We start from the raw sequence: 21218 nt of genomic DNA, 5'->3' as shown, positions 1-21218 counted from the left end.
CTTCTTATCGCTTCAAGGAAATAATATGTCAAGCATGTCCTTAGTCCAGATTCTAGAGTAAATCAAGGAGGCTTTTTGACAAGGAACTTTAGGACTACGTTGGAAAAAACTTTTGGAATTAAAAAAATGGAGGGCATGGGTAAGATCGAAAACTAGAAAATTTTGGTCTGATTTTGGTCAAATTACTGTTTATTTACTGTTAATTATAGCTATATTTAGTAGTAATTTTGGATGGGACATGGGTGCCTGTGCCCCTCTCCCATAACGTACCGTCACCCCAATTTGTTGACTATCACAAAAGATACTCTAGTTTCGACCAACACATACTTTAGAATAACATCAGAGTAAAGACATTGATCATCGATGAACAAATCCCATACTTGTTGATCAATTAAAACAAAAAAGACACAAAGGACTACAATAACAAGTTACTCATTAGTACATTAACATAGAAGTAATACAATCATCTTCCAATGTTTCCTCTAGGGCAAATCACCAATAACATATGACGTGGTAGACTAGCTAATGACATGAACTCCTGCTCCAGTCTGTTGCAAGCCTGCAGATCAGTTTTATTTACATGTATCTCTTCATTGATTCTCTGAGAGCTCAACCTGTCTCTTCGCATTAATTGCAATGTCATTTCAACATCCTTCATGGTAGGCCTTTCTTTTCTTGCACTCCTCAGGCACGTCTCAGTAAGTGAGACAAAACAGTTAATATCATTTTCGGATGCTTCCATGCGAACTTTAGCGGACACAATCTCTGTAATGTTCCTTCTTGTTACCGGTTCAAGGTAATAATATGGCAATCATGTCCTCAGTCCAGACTCAAAAGTAAAACAAGGAGGCTTTCTGACAATGAACTCCAGGAGTACCAAAGAAAAAATTCGGATTTAAAAAAAAATCGGAGGGCACTGGTAAGACCGAAAACCAGAAAATTTTGGTACGATTTCTGTCAAATTTAGGACAAATTACTGTTCATTATTGCTATATTTAGCAGCAATTTTGGATGGGATTGGGTGCCTACATCGGATTAGTGACTTAATGCATCCATGCACGATTTATTTATACTTTTGAGAATTAGGCATGCAGGATTTGGTGTCGCGTTGGCAACAACCACACAAATGTCGCTTTATATCGTATCTTTCAACTGGTCTTAGCCACGTTCAATATTGGTCCAACAGAGCTTGGTTGCCGTTAAGAAACAATATGGAAGGGACGCAAGTGCTTGTGGACAAGAAATCTCAAGCTTGCATAAACTCGTGAAGGAGCTCAGGTCTGACCCGTGTTGCATCAACAAGGCACGAGATATCTTTTGGTCAGTTTACGGATTAAGGTCAACAAACCCATGCTGCATCAGCACCTCGTTAGTCCATTCTAGTCGATAGCTACAAAAATTATAGCATGGCTCCTCAAAGGTTTTACAATCTTCACAACTATGGTATGGCTCCACAAAAGGTGTAGATCATTAGAATGCTTTTAATGTTTTATAATCGTCACCATATACTATGCCTTATGAAAAGTTTTATAATCTTCAAAAGGTGTAGATCATTAGACTTTAAACGTAGTATCATGGTTATGAGGAAAGTAAAACCGTATAAAAGGATGTACATAGTTTCAGTCATAGCACCAAACTGCATAGAGAATTAAATTGTTGGATCTAGCCATGAAATTTTTCACAGACTATAGGACTATTATTTACCAACGAGATACTGATGCAACATGAGTTTGTTGACCATAATCTATGGACCAATCAAAAGAAATCGCATGCCTTTATTGACAGGGGCAAAGCCAGGTCCAAAACGAGGAGGATACCAACGCTCTTACCATATAATTTTGCATGGGACGGGGGTGCCTGTGCCCCCTTCCCACAATGTGACGTCCCCCCTATTTGTTGAACCTGCGATCGATACTGATGATTCTCAGAAGAGGCCATATCTTGTTCAGTTAGCATTAACTGTTTGCATGGATATGGCAAGTAAGAACCTGGCTGGAATCCATACCAATAAACGGCAACCACGATCTATTGGACGATAACGACCACATAAGCATCCAAAAATAGACAAATATTCAACTGGTCAAGTATTAATATGTACTCCTATCCGACACATGGTGTTCCTAGCTATGAGATGTTCTCTATTTAACCCTCCAAACTATATTTCAGACATTTTATCCCCTTAGGTCCATTTTTGAAATGGTATTGCAACTATGGAAGCCCTGTCACTGGTTTTGCTACGATGGAACTCCATGTCACCATGTGCTCTTAACGGTTATTTATTGTTGATATTTCTTTATTTAAAGGGAGCCTACCGCCTAAAAACCTTCTCAAAACCAGCTACAACTAACCAACTATGACTTGGACTGCTGTGTGTACGTCTAATAGTTCTTAAGAAAACAGGACAAATATGATACTCCATAGAAGTACAAAGAGAATTTTTATCTTTTCGGTCTCATTCATTACAACTTTGTCCAATTTGTTGAGTGTCTTTGATTTATTTCTTTAGTACATGGTCAAAATTAGTTTGGCAGTGCCCTAAAAAAATACTACCAAATTATAGGTATAGAATATATTTACCAGTTTGATGATTTCTTATGCACTGCTTCATCAAGGGATCATACTCTGCATTGTCACGGCATTTACATGTGATGCCTCTAGGAATGCTAATGCAGATCTCTGGCGAAACATCTTTCTGAACACACCCATCAATATCTGGAAAAGAACCAAATCGTCATTTGTGAGAAATTGGTATATTTCCATGCATACCTTCCTGTTCCTGATAGTGAAACCAAGATGCTTCTAAATGCAAAACATTTTATTATACTGTTAATAACTCTGATTGTGAAGGATTAGATAGAAAGTCACCTTAGCAGCCATGCAGAAGATAAGAATTGCCCTCAAACCCTTTGGAGCACTTGCAGAAGTTGTCTGGTCCATTAGGTGAGTCCAAGCACTCGCTATTGATGCTGACGCACACATAAGAGTCAATCTTTTTGCGTGCAATATCACATGTGTCATTCCCAATTACTGTTCATTATAGCTATATTTAGGAGTAATATTGGATGGGACGCGGGTGCTTATGCCCCCCTCCCACAATGTGGTGTCCCCCCTGTTTGTTGATTGTCAACCTGCTATCGATACTGATGATTCTTCGAAGAAGCCATATCTTGTTCAGTTAGCATTAACTGTTTGCTAGAAGTCCTTTCTTGAGGCGGCGAGGTCTTCGTCATGCAGAGGCTGGAAGGCCTCCGCGCCGTCTGGAGTTCCTGTACTTACCCTAGGTTCTGAGTTGGCCAAGGTCGGAGGAACGCCGTCCCACACAGCAGTGGGGCTAGAGCATGCATACGATGTGCATGGCTAAGACAGCCATGCATATGGTTGCATGCTTGAAATGGTGGGTATGGCGGTTTTGGCTAGCACCTTGGTGGTTCTCCTGGTGGATTCCTACCTCTCTGAGTACTTCTGTGTTCGAGTCCTCACAGACGGCGCGCTGTTGGGGTAAGAGTTCGTCTTGCCCCAGCAAGTACAGCAAGAGTTTATTCTAAGGAGGAGACTCAAGCTTGGAGACAAAGTTTAAGAGAAAGGAACACCACGAATGTATTGATGGTAGAAAAAATGGATCGATCTGGGAGGAGTATCACAGCGTGACTTGGTGTGTTTTCACCTCTGTGTCGTTGTGCCGTCTAGGTCGTGTCCTCTTTGCTCAGGCGACTAGGGCTCCTATTTATAGGGTCATGCATAGCTTGGTGTACAAGTTATCATAATATAGAAATATCTGGATCTGACCGAGTTACTAGGCCTTATCCCGGATAACTACTTTCTACCCTTCCTAGGGGAAATATTCATCGTAGTAACTATCGTGGTGCCTGCCCCCTGAAGGCGGCGAGCCGGTCGGAAATTGCAGCCTGGTGCCGCACTGTCAAAGGTGTCAAGATAGCCTCCATCAGCCTAGGCGTTTAATGTCGGTCACTTCCATGTAGGCAAAGTATGACCGGTGCTCCTCTTCCGGCAGATCTGTCCTAAGGCCTGCTGACTCACCTTGTAGCCTCCGGGAAGTCGGCCCGAGCAGGTGGAGACAGGGGCCTGGGGAGGCATGGCTCCGGGTGGTGAAGGCTTTGAGAGGCAGGACTCCGGAAGGCCAGGGCTTCAGGAAGCCGAGGCTTTGGGGGATCGAGGCTTCGGGAGGCCGAGGTCTCGGGGGGTCGGGCTTCGGGAGGTTGGGTTTTGGGAGGCTGAGCCTTCGGGAGGCCAGGCCAATTAAGCCAAGGGAAGGCTTCGCAGTTACGAAGAGGTACCGCGAAGGGACCTGATGACTTCGGAGGTCGAGCCTTTAGCTGAGGGTCCGGAGCTCAAGGTTCCGGAGGGACCTGGATAGTAATCTTCAACAATTATCCTCAGGCTGGTTTATTTTTCCCTAACACCAGTTTGATAATTTCTTATGCATTTCTTTCTCAACGGATCATACTCTGCATTGTCATGGCATTTACATGTGAAGCCTTCAGGAATGCTAATGCAGATCTCTAGGCAAACATCTTTCTAAACACACTCATCAATATCTGGAAAAGGACCACACCGTCATTTGAAAGAAATTGTATATTTCCACGCATACCTTCCTGTTGCCGACAGTGACACCAACATGCTTCTAAATGCAAAACATTTTGTTATACTGTTAATAACTCTGATTCTGAAGGATTAGATAGAAATTCACCATGGCAGCCATGCAGAAGATAAGGATTGCCCTCAAAACCTTTGGAGCACTTGCAGAAGTAGCCTGGTCCGTTAGGCGAGTCCAAGCACTCATTTTTGAGACTCATGCACACATAAGAGTCAATCTTTTTGCGTGCTATATCACAGGTGTCATTTCCAATTACTGTTCATTACAGCTATATTTAGTAGTAATTAATTATGGATGGGACGGGGTTGCCTGTGCCCCCCCCCCTGCCCCATCCGACATCGTGGCATCGCCCCTATTTGTTCACTGTCAACTTGCGATCGATACTGATGATTCTCAGAAAAAGTCATATCTTGTTTAATTAGCATTCACTGTTTTCAATGGTACGGTAAGTAAGGACGCGGTTTGAATCCGTAGCTGTTAACGGTAATCACGGTTTGTCAGACGATAACGACCACATAAGCATCCTGAAATAGACGAATATTCAACTGGTCACATATTACTACATACTCCTATTTGACACATGGTGTTCCTACCAATGAGTTGTTCTCTATTTAACCCTCCAAACTATAAGCATCCTGAACCTGTCGAATATTCAACTGGTTAAGTATTTATATGTACTCCTATTTGACACAAGGTGTTCCTACCAATGAGATGTTCTCTATATAACCCTCCAAACTATATTTCAGACCTTTTACCCACTTAGGTCCATTTTTACAAAGGTATAGCAACTATGGAAGCCCTATCACTGGTTTTTCCAGGACGTAAGTCCACATCACCATGTGCTCTTTACACTAACTTATTGTTGATATTTCTTTATTGAAAGGGAGCCTAGCGCCTAAAAACCTCCTCAAAACCAGATACAACTAACCTACTATGATTTGGACTGTTGTGTGTACGTCTAATAGTTCTTATGAATAGTGGACAAATATGATATTCCATAGAAGTAGAAATGGCATTTTTATCTTTTCGATCTAATTCATTACAACTTTGTCCTATTGGATGAGTGTCTTTGATTTATTTCTATAATACATGATCAAAATTAGTTTGGCAGTGCCCTAAAAAAATACTATGAAATAATAGGTATAGAATATATTTACCAGTTTGGTCATTTCTTATGCATAGCTTTCTCAACAGATCATACTCTGCATTGTCATGGCATTTACATGTGAAGCCTCCAGGAATGCTAAAGCAGATCTCTGGACAAACATCTTTCCGAACACACTCATCAATATCGGGAAAAGAACCACATCATCATTTGAGACAAATTTGTATATTTTCACGCATACCTTCATGCTGCTGATAGTGAAACCAAGATGCTTCTAAATGGAAAACATTCTGTTATACTGTTAATAACTATGATTGTAAAGGATTAGATAGAAATTCACCTTGGCAACCATGCAGAAGTTAAGGATTGCCCTTAAACCCTTTGTAAGACTTGTAGAAGTAGCCTGGTTCATTAAGCGAGTTCAAGCACTCACTATTGATGCCGACGCACACATAAGAGTCCATTTTTTGCGTGCTATATCACATGTGTCATTTCAAATTACTGTTCATTATAACTATATTTAGTAGTAATTTTAAATGGGACGGGGGTGCCTGTGCCCCCCCGGCCTCCCACAACGTTGCTTGCCCCTGTTTGTTGACTATCAACCAGCGATCGATACTGATGATTCTTAGAAGAAGTCATATCTTCTTCAGTTAGCATTAATTATTTTCTTTGATATGGTAAGTAAGGACGCAGCTGGAATCCATACCAGTTAACGGCAGCCACGATCTGTCGGACGATAACGACCACATACGCTTCCTGAAGCAGATGAATATTCAACTGCTCAAGTATTAATATGTACTCCTATTTGACACATTGTGTTCCTACCAATGAGATTTTCTCTATTTTACCCTCCAAACTATATTTCAAACCTTTTACCCACTTAGGTCCATTTTTGGAAAGGTATTGCAACTATGGAAGCCCTTTCACTTGTTTTGCCACGATGGAAGTCCACGTCACCATGTGCTCTTTACACTTATTTATTTTTGATATTTCTTTATTGAACGGGAGCCTAGCGCCTAAAAACCTTCTCAAAACCAGCTACAACTAGCGTACTATGATTTGTTTTGCAGTACCCCCAAAAAAATACTACCAAATAGCAGGTATAGAATATATTTACCAGTTTAATGATTTCTTAAGCACTACTTCCTCAACGGATCATACTCTGCACTGTCATCGCATTTACATGTGAAGCCTGCCGGAATGCTAATGCAGATCTCTGGCCAAACATCTTTCTAAACACACTCATCAATATCTGGAAAAGAACCACATCGTCATTTGTGAGAAATTTGTATATTTCCACGCATACCTTCCTACTGCTAATAGTGAAATCAAGATGCTTCTAAATGTTAAACATTATGTTATACTGTTAATGACTCTGATTGTAAAGGATTAGATAGAAATTCACACTGGCAACCATGCTGAAGATAAGGATTGCCCTAAAACACTTTGGAGGACTTGCAGAAGTAGCCTGGTCCGTTAGGCGAGTTCAAACACTCGCTATTGATGCTGACGCACACATAAGAGTCCATTTTTTGCATGCTATATCACAAATGTCATTTCTAATTACTGTTCATTATAACTATATTTAGTACTAATTCTGGATGGGACGGGGGTGCCTGTGCCCCCCCCCCTCCCGGCCTCTCACAACGTGGCTTGCCCCTATTTGTTGACTATCAACTAGCGATCGATACTGATGATTCTCAGAAGAAGTCATATCTTCTTCAGTTAGCATTAACTATTTTCTTGGATACGGTAAGTAAGGACGCGGCTGGAATCCATACCTGTTAACGACATTCACGATCTGCCGGACGATAACGACCACATACGCATCCTGAAGCAGATGGATATTCAACTGGTTAAGTATTTATATGTAGTCCTATTTGACACATGGTGTTCCTACCAACAAGACGTTCTCTATATAACCCTCCAAACTATATTTCAGACCTTTTATCCCCTTAGGTTCATCTTTGGAATGGTATTGCAACTATGGAAGCTCTGTAATTGGTTTTTCCATGATGGAAGTCCACATCACCATGTGCTCTTTACGCTTATTTATTGTTGATATTTCTTTATTGAAAGGGATCCTAGCAACTAAAAACCTTCTCAAAACCAGCTACAACTAACCTACTATGATTTGGACTGCTGTGTGTACATCTAATAATTCTTAAGAATAGTGGACAAATATGATATTCCATAGAAGTAGAAAGGGTATTTTTATCTTTTTGATCTAATTCATTACAACTTTGTCCTATTGGATGAGTGTCTTTGATTTATTTCTTTAATACATGGTCAAAATTTGTTTTGCAGTACCCCCCAATAAATACTACCAAATAGCAGGTATAGAATATATTTACCAGTTTAATGATGTCTTATGCACTACTTTCTCAACGGATCATACTCTGCATGTGAAGCCTGCCGGAATGCTAATGCATATCTCTGGCCAAACATCTTTCTGAACACACTCATCAATATCTGGAAAAGAACCACATCATCATTTGTGAGAAATTTGTATCTTTCCATGCATACCTTCCTGTTGCTGATAGTGAAACCAAGACATCTAAATGCAACATATTTTGGTATACTGTTATAACTCTGATTGCAAATGATTAGATAGAAATTCACATTGGCAACCATACAGAAGATAAGCATAGCCTTCAAACCCTTTGGAGCACTTGTATAAATAGCCTGGTCCATTAGGTGAGTCCAAGCACTCGCTAGATGTTGACGCACTCATAAGAGTCAATCTTTCTGCGTGCTATACCACATGTGTCATTTCCAATTACTGTTAATTATAACTATATTTAGTAGTAATTTTCAGTGGGATGGGAGTGCATGTGCCCCCCCCCCTCCGCCCTCCCACAACATGGTGTCGCCTTAGTTTGTTGACAGTCAACCAACGATTGATACAGATGAATCTCAGAAGAATCCATATCTTGTTCCGTTAGGATTAACTATTTGCATGGATATGGTAAGTAAGGACTCGGTTGGAATCCATAACTATTAACAGCAACCACGGTCTGTCAGACGATAACGATCACATAAGCATCCTGAAGGAGACAAATATTCAACTAGTCAAGTATTAATATGTACTCCAATTTGACACATGATGTTCCTACCAATAATATGTTCTCTATTCAACCCTCCAAACTATATTTCAGACCTTTTACCCCCTTTGGTCTATTTTTGGAATGGTATTGCAACTGTGGAAGCACTGTCACTGGTTTTGCCATGATGGAAGCCCGCATGAACAAGTGCTCTTGACGCTTATTTGTTGTTGATATTTCTTTATTGAAAGAGAGCCTAGCGCCTAAAAACCTTATAACAACCAGCTACAACTGACCTACTATGATTTGGGCTGCTGTGTGTACGTCTAATAGTTCTTAAGAAAAGTGGACAAGTATGATATTCCATACAAGTAGAAAGAGTCTTTTTATCTTATTGATCTAATTCATTACAACTTTGTCCTATTGCATGAGTGTCTTTGATTTTCTTTAATACATGGTCGAAATCAGTTTGGCAGTGCCCTAAAAAAATAGTACCAAATAACGGGTACATAATATTTTTACCATTTTGATGATTTACATGTGAAGCCTGCCGGAATGCTAATGCATATCTCTGGCCAAACATATTTCTAAACACTGTCATAAATATCTAGAAAAAACCACATCGTCATTTGTGAGAAATTTGTATATTTCCACATGTACCTTCGTGTTGTTGATACAGAAACCAAGATGCTTCTAAATGCAAAACATTTTGTTATACTGTTAATAACTTTGATTGTGAAGGATTAGATAGAAATTCACCTTGGCAGCCATGCAGAAGATAAGGATTGCCCTTAAACCCTTTTGAGCACTTGCAAAAGTAGCCTAGTCCGCTAGGCAATTCCAAGCACTCGCTATTGATGCTGACGCACACATAAGAGTCAATCTTTTTACGTGTTATAACACAAGTGTCATTTCCAATTACTGTTCATTACAGCTATATTTAGAAGTCATTTTGGATGGGACGGGGGTGCCTGTGCCCCCCGCCCTCCCACAACGTGGCGTTGCCCCTGTTTGTTGTCCGTCCACCTGTGATCGATACAGATGATCCTCAGAAGAAGCCATATCTTGTTCAGTTAGCATTAACTGTTTGCATGTATGTGGTAAGTAAGGATGCGGTTGGAATCCGTACCTATTAATGGCAACCACGGTCTATCGAACGATAACGACCACATAAGCATCCCGAAATAGACGAATATTCAACTGCTCAAGTATTAATATGTACTCCTATTTGACACATTGTGTCCGACCAATGAGATGTTCTCTATTTTACCCTCCAAACTATATTTCAAACCTTTTACCCACTTAGGTCCATTTTTGGAAAGGTATTGCAACTATGGAATCCCTTTCACTTGTTTTGCCACGATGGAAGTCCACGTCACCATGTGCTCTTTACACTTATTTATTTTTGATATTTCTTTATTGAACGGGAGCCTAGCGCCTAAAAACCTTCTCAAAACCAGCTACAACTAGCGTACTATGATTTGAACTGCTGTGTGTACATCTAATAGTTCTTAAGAAAAGTGGACAAATATGATATTCCATAGAAGTAGAAAGGGCATTTTTTTTTCTCTTTTTGATCTAATTCAATACAACTTTGTCCTATTGGATGAGTGTCTTTGATTTATTTCTTTAATACATGGTCAAAATTAGTTTGGCAGTGCAATAAAGAATAGTACCAAATAATAGGTATAGAATATATTTACCAGTTTGATGATTTCTTATGCACTGCTTTCTCAAAGTATCATACTCTGCATTATCATGGCATTTACATGTGAAGCATCAAGGAATGCTAATGCAGATCTCTGGCCAAACATCTTTCTGAACACACTCATCAATATCGGGAAAAGTACCACATCGTCATTTGTGAGAAATTTGTATCTTTCCACGCATACTTCCTATTGCTGATAGTGAAACCACGATGCTTCTAAATGCAAAACATTTTGTTATACTGTTATTAACTCTGATTGTGAAGGATTAGATAGAAATTCACCTTCAGAGCCATGGAGAAGATAAGGATTGCCCTCAAACCCTTTGGTGCACTTGCAGAAGTAGCTTGGTCTATTAGACGAGTCCAAGCAATCGCTATTGATGCTGACGCACACATAAGAGTCAATCGTTTTGCATGCTATATCACAGGTGTGTTTTCCAATTACTGTTCATTATAGCTATATTTAATAGTAATTTTGGATGGGACGGGGGTGCATGTGCCCCCCCTCCCACAACGTGGCATCGCCCCTGTTTGTTGATTGTCAACCTACGATCGATAGTGATGATTCTCAGAAGATGTCATATCTTGTTCAGTTAGCATTAACTGCTTGTATGGATATGCTAAGTAACAACGTGACTAGAATCCATACCCGTTAACGGCAAGCATTTTCTGTCGGATGATAACGACCACATAAGCATTCCGAAGCTATCGAATATTCCACTGCTCAAGTATTAATATGTACTCCTTTTTGACACATGGTGTTCCTACCAATGAGATGTTCTCTATATAACCCTCGAAACTATATTTCAGACCTTTTACCCCCTTAGGTCCATTTTTGGAATGGTATGCAACTATGGAAGCCATGTCACTGGTTTTTCCATGATGGAATTCCACATCAGCATGTGCTCTTTACACTTATTATTGTTGATATTTCTTTATTGAAAGGGAGCCCAGCACCTAAAAACCTTCTCAAAACCAGCTACAACTAACCCACTATGATTTGGACTGTTGTGTGTACATCTAATAATTCTTAAGCAAAGTGGACAAATATGATATTCCATAGAAGTGAAAAGTGCATTTTTATCTTTTTTGATCTAATTCATTACAACTTTGTCCTATTGGATGAGTGATTTTGATTTATTTCTTTAATACATGGTCAAAATTTGTTTGGCAGTACCCAAAAAAAAAATACTACCAAATAGCAGGTATAGAATATATTTACCAGTTTAATGATTTCTTATGCACTGCTTCCTCAATGGATCATACTTTGCACTGTCATCGCATTTACATGTGAAGCCTGCCGGAATGTTAATGCAGATCTGTGGGCAAACATCTTTCTGAACACACTCATCAATATCTGGAAAAGGACCACATCGTCATTTGTGAGAAATTTGTATATTTCCACGCATACCTTCCTGTTGCTGCTAGTGAAACCAAGATGCTTCTAAATGCAAAACATTTTGTTATATTGTTAATAACTCTGATTGTGCAGGATTAGATAGAAATTCACCATGGCAGCCATGCAGAAGATAAGGATTGTCCTCAAAACCTTTGGAGCACTTGCAGAAGTAGCCTAGTCCGTTAGGGGAATCCAAGCACTCGCTATTGATACTGATGCACACATAAGAGTCAATCTTTTTGCGTGCTATATCACAGGTGTCATTTCCAATTACTGTTCATTATAGCTATATTTAGTAGTAATTTTGAATGGGACGGGGTGCCTATGCCCCCACCCCCTTCCGACATCGTGGTGTCGCCCCTGTTTGTTGACTATCAACCTGCGATCGATATTGATAATTCGCAGAAAAAGTCATATCTTGTTCAGTTAGCATCAACTGTTTGCATCGATATGGTAAGTAAGGGAGCGGCTGGAATACGTACCTGTTAACGGCAATCACAGTCTGTCAGACGATAACGACCACATAAGCATCCTAAAATAGACGAATATTCAACTGGTCAAGTATTAATACGTACTCCTATTTGACACACGGTGTTCCTACCAATGAGATGTTCTTTATTTAGCCCTCCAAACTATAAGCATCCTGAAGCTACCGAATATTCAACTGCTCAAGTATTAATATGTACTCCTATTTAACACATGGTGTTCCTACCAATGAGATGTTCTCTATTTAACCCTCCAAACTATATTTCAGACCTTTTACCCTCTTAGGTCCATTTTTGGAATGGTATTGCAACTATGGAAGCCCTGTAAATAGTTTTGCCACGATGGAAGTCCATGTCACCATGTGGTCTTTGCGCTTACTTATTGTTGATATTTCTTTATTGAAAGTTAGCCTAGCACCTAAGAACCTTCTCAAAACCAGCTACAACTGTTTGTTGACTATCAACCAACGATCGATACTGATGATACTAAGAATAAGTCATATCTTCTTCAGTTAGAATTAACTATTTTCTTGGATACGGTAAGAAAGGACGCGGCTGGAATCCATACCTGTTAATGCCATTCACGATCTGTCGGACGTTAACGACCACATACGCATCCCGAAGTAGATGAATATTCAACTGGTTAAGTATTTATATGTACTCCTATTTGACACGTGGTGTTCCTACCAACGAGATGTTCTCTATATAAACCTCCAAACTATATTTCAGACCTTTTATCCCCTTAGGTCCATCTTTGGAATGGTATTGCAACTATGGAAGCTCTGTAATTGGTTTTTCCACGATGGAAGTCCACATCACCATGTGCTCTTTACGCTTATTTATTGTTGATATTTCTTTATTGAAAGGGATCCTAGCAACTAAAAACCTTCTCAAAACCAGCTACAACTAACCTACTATGATTTGGACTGCTGTGTGTACGTCTAATAATTCTTAAGAATAGTGGACAAATATGATATTCCATAGAAGTAGAAAGGGTATTTTTATCTTTTTGATCTAATTCATTACAACTTTGTCCTATTGGATGAGTGTGTTTGATTTATTTCTTTAATACATGGTCAAAATTTGTTTTGCAGTACCCCCAAAAAAATACTACCAAATAGCAGGTATAGAATATATTTACCAGTTTAATGATTTTTTAAGCACTACTTCCTCAACGGATCATACTCTGCACTGTCATCGCATTTACATGTGAAGCCTGCCGGAATGCTAATGCAGATCTCTGGCCAAACATCTTTCTAAACACACTCATCAATATCTGGAAAAGAACCACATCATCATTTGTGAGAAATTTGTATATTTCCACGCATACCTTCCTACTGCTAATAGTGAAATCAAGATGCTTCTAAATGTTAAACATTATGTTATACTGTTAATGACTCTGATTGTAAAGGATTAGATAGAAATTCACACTAGCAACCATGCTGAAGATAAGGATTGCCCTAAAACACTTTGGAGGACTTGCAGAAGTAGCCTGGTCCGTTAGGCGAGTTCAAACACTCGCTATTGATGCTGACGCACACATAAGAGTCCATTTTTTGCATGCTATATCACAAATGTCATTTCTAATTACTGTTCATTATAACTATATTTAGTACTAATTCTGGATGGGACGGGGGTGCCTGTGCCCCCCCCCCCTCCCGGCCTCTCACAACGTGGCTTGCCCCTATTTGTTGACTATCAACTAGCGATCGATACTAATGATTCTCAGAAGAAGTCATATCTTCTTCAGTTAGCATTAACTATTTTCTTGGATACGGTAAGTAAGGACGCGGCTGGAATCCATACCTGTTAACGACATTCACGATCTGCCGGACGATAACGACCACATACGCATCCTGAAGCAGATGGATATTCAACTGGTTAAGTATTTATATGTAGTCCTATTTGACACATGGTGTTCCTACCAACAAGACGTTCTCTATATAACCCTCCAAACTATATTTCAGACCTTTTATCCCCTTAGGTTCATCTTTGGAATGGTATTGCAACTATGGAAGCCCTGTCACTGGTTTCCATGACGGAAGTCCACATCACCATGTGCTCTTTACTCTTATTTATTGTTGATATTTCTTTATTGAAAGGGATCCTAGCGACTAAAAACCTTCTCAAAACCAGCTACAACTAACCCACTATGATTTGGACTGTTGTGTGTACATCTAATAATTCTTAAGCAAAGTGGACAAATATGATATTCCATAGAAGTAGAAATGGCATTTTTATCTTTTTAATCTAATTCATTACAACTTTGTCCTATTGGATGAGTGATTTTGATTTATTTCTTTAATACATGATCAAAATTTGTTTGGCAGTACCCCAAAAAAAAATACTACAAAATAGCAGGTATAGAATATATTTACCAGTTTAATGATTTCTTATGCACTGCTTCCTCAACGGATCATACTCTGCACTGTCTTTGCATTTGCATGTGAAGCCTGCCGGAATGCTAATGCAGATCTCTGGCCGAACATCTTTCTGAACACACTCATCAATATCTGGAAAATAACCACATCATGATTTGTGAAAAATTTGTATATATCTACGCATACCTTCCTGTTGCTGATAGTGAAACCAAGATGCTTCTAATTGCAACACATTTTGTTATACTGTTATAACTCTGATTGTGAATGATTAGATAGAAATTCTCATTGGCAGCCATATAGAAGATAATAAGTATAGCCTTCAAACCCTTTGAAGCACTTGTAGAAATAGTCTGGTCCGTTAGGCGAGTCCAAGCACTCGCTATTGATGCTGACGCACACATAAAAGTCAATCTTTCTGTATGCTATACCACATGCGTCATTTCCAATTATTGTTCATTATAGCTATATTTAGTAGTAATTTTAGATGAGATGGGAATGCCTGTGCCCCCCTCCGCCCTCCCACAACTTGTTCCGTTAGCATTAACTGTTTGCATGGATATGGTATGTAAGGACATGGCTGGAATCCATAACTATTAACAGAACCACAGTCTGTCGGACCATAACGACCACATAAGCATCCCGAAGGAGACGAATATTCAACTAGTCAAGTATTAATATGTACTCCAATTTGACGCATGGTGTTCCTACCAGTGAGATGTTCTCTATTCAACCCTCCAAATTATATTTCAGACCTTTTACCCCCTTAGGTCTATTTTTGGAATGGTACTGCAACTATGGAAGCCCTGTCACTGGTTTTGCCATGATTTAAGTCCACGTCAACATGTGCTCCTTACGCTTATTTGTTGTTGATATTTCTTTATTGAAAGGGAGCCTAGCGTCTAAAAACCTTCTCAAAACTAGCTACAACTAACCTACTATGATTTGGGCTGCGGTGTGTACGTCTAATAGTTCTTAAGAAAAGTGAACAAGTTTGATATTCCATACAAGTAGAAAGAGTATTTTTATCTTTTTCATTTAATTCATTACAACTTTGTCCTATTTCATGAGTGTCTTTGATATATTTCTTTAATACATGGTCGAAATCAGTTTGGCAGTGCCCTAAAAAATACTACCAAATAACAAGTACATAATATTTTTACCAGTTTGATGATTTCTTATGCACGGCTTCCTCAACGGATCATACTCTACATTGTCATGGCATTTACATGTGAAGCCTCCAGGAATGCTAATGCAGATCTCTGGCCAAACATATTTCTAAACACTGTCGTCAATATCTGGAAAAGAATCACATCGTCATTTGTGAGAAATTTGTATATTTCCATGCGTACCATCCTGTTGCTGATACTGAAACCAAGATGCTTCTAAATGCAAAAAAATTCGTATTAGTGTTAATAACTATGATTGTGAAGGATTAGATAGAAATTCACCTTGGCAGTCATGCAGAAGATAAGGATTGCCCTTAAACCCTTTGGAGGACTTGCAAAAGTAGCCTAGTCCGTTAGGCAATTCCAAGCACTCGCTATTGATGCTGACGCACACATAAGAGTCAATCTTTTTACGTGCTATAACACAGGTGTCATTTCCAATTACTGTTCATTATAGCTATATTTAGAAGTAATTTTGAATGGGACTGGGGTGCCTGTGCCCCCCCCCCCCGGGCCCCCGGCCCCCGCCCTCCCACAACGTGGCGTTGCCCCTGTTTGTTGTCTGTCAACCTGTGATCGATACAGATGATTCTCAGAAGAAGCCATATCTTGTTCAGTTAGCATTAATTGTTTGCATGTATATGTTAAGTAAGGACGCGGTTGGAATCCGTACCTGTTAACGGCAACCACGGTCTATCGGACGATAACGACCACATAAGCATCCCAAAACAGACGAATATTCAACTACTCAAGTATTAATATGTATTCCTATTTGACGCATGGTGTTCCTACCAATGAGATGTTCTCTATTTTACCCTCCAAACTATATTTCAAACCTTTTACCCCCTTTAGCTCCATTTTTGAAATGGTATTGCAACTATGGAAGCCCTTTCACTGGTTTTGACACGATGGGAGTCCACGTCATGGTTTATTAGTTGTATGTTTCTTTCATGGCACAAGTCCTTCAATTGGTAATCACTAGCTCCTCAATTAGTATTCCTTATATGCCATGAACCAATCCATAGGAAAAATTTCTCATTGTTATCATTAACAAGTGCATATCTCTTACAAGTATTCAACACTTGTATGCACACTTTTAGGGGGAGTATATCTTATGAGTTGTGACTTTGAGACTAAGATGTGTTTCAAGTGATATCTTTTGTAGTCTCATGAAGTGATCAACATGTCCTCGGAGGTATGCAATGCTTAAAAGATTCAATTGGTATCATTGTCAATTTATTTTGTACATTTAAGCTACCTCCATGCATGATATGTCTTAAACTTCATATCTTGTCATATTGTCTAGTTATGCATATGTTTTACTCTCATCATATGAATGCACACATATAGGGGGAGTTTAGATTATATCATGTGAGTTTCATGAGTTGTGATCCTTGTTTGTCTTTTGTCATTGGTATCAATGCCTCCTATTCTTTCAATTGGTATATCTTTTCAATTGGTATCACTACCTCATATCTTAAGTAGTATCATTCATATGGATCATATTTTATGAAACTCTCTCCCAAATGCTCTAAAGCTTTCCCTTGAGTTCAACATGTGTTTGTAGCCTTTTTGAGATTATTGACAAAGGGGGAGAATTTTGAGACCAAAGCAAGAAGCAAGAGAAAGCAAGATGCAAGAACTATCTCGAGTAGATTATTGACAAAGGGGGATGCATCTTGAGTTGACAAAGGAGATGAAGAAACTCTTGCATGGGTCGATCAAGGGAGATATAAAAACAAGGGAGATTGTAGCAAAAACAGGAGATATAAATTGGTAAGAACATGATTGTCTTACAATTAGTATCATAATTTGTTCTTACCATGCATTCAGCAAAGAGGTATGGCCTTATGAACTTTTGAAATTATGTATTCTCTTAATTGATCTAAATTGGAATCATTTGTCTCTTGCTTTGGTTGTGTTGTCATCAATCACCAAAAAGGGAGAGATTATAGCAAAAATGGCCCTATTAGGCCATGATTGTGATTTTGATGATTAATGACAACATAGTCATTGATACTAACATGTTTGTCAAGAATATATGTTAGTGGGTCTTATGGATGCAATACATCAAGAAGCCACCGCAGCCAGGACAAAGTTTGATAGAATTGGAGAAAGTCCCAGAGAAATTGTTCCTACCGGAAGGTCCAGCGCTAGAAGAATTGCACTCATCGGAGCTTTATGTCTAGAGGTAGTTTGCCTCACCGGATGATCCGATGATAAAGAGTGTACACGCCGGAGCAATTCTATCAGAAGGAGTCAGAGTGGATTGCACTCACCGGAAAGTCCGATGATCAGAAGAGATGTACACCGGACTAATTCTTCAAGAGAAGAATCCAAGCGCAGAAGATCGAAGATCTAATCACCGGATAGTCCGGTGATGAAGTGATGTACACCAGAGGCTTCACCGGAGCATTTAACAGAAGGTGTGGAAAATCCAGAAAAGGAGAAGTTCAACACACTGGAAGGTCCCGCGATGAAGACAATAAACGCCGGAGCAATTTACACAGAGAGACTTTCGAAGATGAGAAGGCTCAAGTGTACTCATCGGGTAGTCCGATGATGGATTGAAGATTAAACCGGACAATCCGGTGTTGAGAAGAACTTTGAGTGGAGTTCCAACTGCTAGTTTCTGAGAATGTACACACCAGATGTTCCGGTGCTTGTACCTCTGTTAACGCTGGATCATCCGATGTTCACAGAATATGTGAGCCGTTAGGAAAACAGCTAGTCCACGGGGTTGAGGCTATGATTAGCTGAAATAAAGAATGCATTTGAAAAACTCGGATCAGAATATTCAAGGACACTTGCCTCTTCTAACTTGCTGCTCAGACTCTTCGAATACTTAGTCCTGGAGATTCTCGAACTGCTCCTCATCTGCTCTTGGAACACATCAAAAAAGCACGCAACATAACTAACTAAACATTGTACACCAAACAACAGCTAACATCTATAAAAAGGGTACTAAAAGATAGTACACGCTACTACGAACATGAGAGCGTGAAAATCATCTAAATCGTAGCTAAAACAAGAAAGTTACGCTGAAAACAAGGTTTGGGTTAAAATCTGAAAAAGAAAAGGACCTATTTTGAATCAAATAGAAAGTTTAGGGGCCTATTTGTAAAAATAGAGGGACCTAATTCTAATTATGGAAAATTTTAGGGTCTAACTGTAAAAAGACAGGGCTTTTGGTAATTACAGGAAAGTACAGGGGTTTGTTTGCAAAATTGACATTTTCCCAAATTAAAGTAAATAGAAAATGACTGGATAAAGGCTTTGATGGCGTGGATGTGACTGGGCTTGACACCTTGGCCCTGATGCTGAGGTGGCCGACTGACTTGGCAATAAGGTGGCACAGGGGCTGACTAGGATTAAGGTGCCGACAGGTGGCACCACGGGATTGGATTGGCGAAGGGGTATCCGGTTCTAATCTTGGCCTTCCATCTCGGATTCGACGGCTCGGAGATGGGGGAAGGGAGTAAACGGCCAGCGGCGAAGCGGACATGACAACAGGAGCTCAGGTGCGGCGGAACTCTCGCCGGCCACGGTTCACGATAACGAGCGGCGGAGGAGCATGAGGAGGCAAAGGCAAACTCGATTGAGGCAGATTCAGACGATGGGGAGACTCACCGAGGCTTGGCGATGACGCGGGGCGGCGGAGGAGCTCGGTGAGCAGCGAGGGAGGTCTTCCGGCGGTTGTTGGGCGACAAGGAGGGGTCGGTGGCCTTGCCCTCGAGCTTGCGACGCTGAAGGGCCGGTCGATGCGGGCAGGGAAGCTCCAGAGCGGTGGCGGCACGAGCTCGGCGAGTTCGGTAATGGTGATGGCGGTGGCGACTCGATGCGGGGCAAAAACAGTTGGAAAAAGGGGGTCCTTTATATAGACGGGAGATCACGCGGGCGAGTTGGATTAGCACGAGTTCGTTGAGATTCGGGCTCGGGGAGGGCGACGGTGTCGTGGCCGGCTCGGTCTCTGGGCGGCGCGGCGTGGGATCCAGTCCGGGTCGAAGGAGGAAGACTGCGCGGGGCCCGAGTGTCAGCAGCACTGAGGCAGCAGGCGCGCGCAGGAGCGGGCTGCCTTCGGCCAAGTGCAGAGATGGGCTAGGGGCAGCTTCAACCCAAGCATGCCGGGAGGCGGGAGAAGGAAGGGAGGGGCAGAGCGGGCTCAGCCTGGGAGAGAGAGATGGGCTGGAAAAAGAGAAAGAAAGGAAATGAGAGGGTTAGGGCCCAAGGAGAGAAAATTGGTTTTTCTTTTGCAAATCCTTTTCAAATTCTTTCAAAAATTAAACGACGCATCTCATGGTTTTTAAAAATTCATTTCCACACATAAAACTCTAATGCATCTACTTCAGCATGAATGCATGAAAACAATATAACCTAGATTGATTATTTTATTTAGAAATTAAACTTTCTCCTAGGATTTTCCAACACTAAACTTAACGCCTCTAATTCTAATAACAAAAATTGAAGATTAGGGGGTTACAGTGTTCTTGCTGATCTCCTTCTCACTACAAACTTTCTTTAATGTAGCAAATCTCTGTTCTTACACAATGCCTTTTGGATTGTATCAAGAGCTCTCGGCCTGCAAGGGCACCAAGCACCCAATGTTGAAGTCTTGCCGCCGTTCGAAAGCATGCTGAACCGCTGCCATGATGTCTGCGTGTGGACTCACCTCTCCCTCATGCGAGTTCACCACTCGCCATGCACGAGAGTCGCCACTGCAGCTCCTCTGGCGTTGTGGAACTAACCGTGTGACCAGGCTCCTCGTGGCTCCTCCACCTGCCTCACCGGCTACAGAGCCATAAAACGTGTGCGAGGTTGCCATGAGAGGGAGTTGCGTTGTGCCTGTCTGCGCCAGTTGTCGTCGTGCCACTCATAGCGTGCGCTCGTCGCGCAGGGGAGTCACGGCCACGACTTCATGCGCGGGCCACTGTTGCGCTGCGCAGTGCGCACGAGCTCGCTGCTCATCGTGCTGGGGAGTCACCGTGGGCTTTTGCTCCCGGGCTCACGAGGCGCTCGCTTCGGTTCTACGAGGATGTCATTATCACATGACTCCGGACCAAGGAGTCCCTTCTGGGCATTGACGCATCCCCGGTAACAGTTACGTGTAGCCGTGTGGGTACGTCAAAAGGCAGTCCACCAGCGTGTCATGCCTGGCATGAGGTGCACTATATGCAGGTTATCTTTATTTTCCTGCTCTGTCGCTCATTCACTCCGGGCTAAACAACAAGAAGAAAAAAGGGGTAGGAATGTTGGTTGTTCCTGTTAGCACTTGATGTGTACCCACGCACTCCCTGTGCGATGTTGCATCACAG

This window comes from Phragmites australis, chromosome 21 (genome assembly GCF_958298935.1).
Source record: "Phragmites australis chromosome 21, lpPhrAust1.1, whole genome shotgun sequence".
In the NCBI taxonomy this organism is placed as follows: Eukaryota; Viridiplantae; Streptophyta; class Magnoliopsida; order Poales; family Poaceae; genus Phragmites; species Phragmites australis.
The sequence above is the reverse complement of the archived record's forward strand: the minus strand, read 5'-3'. Positions refer to the sequence as shown.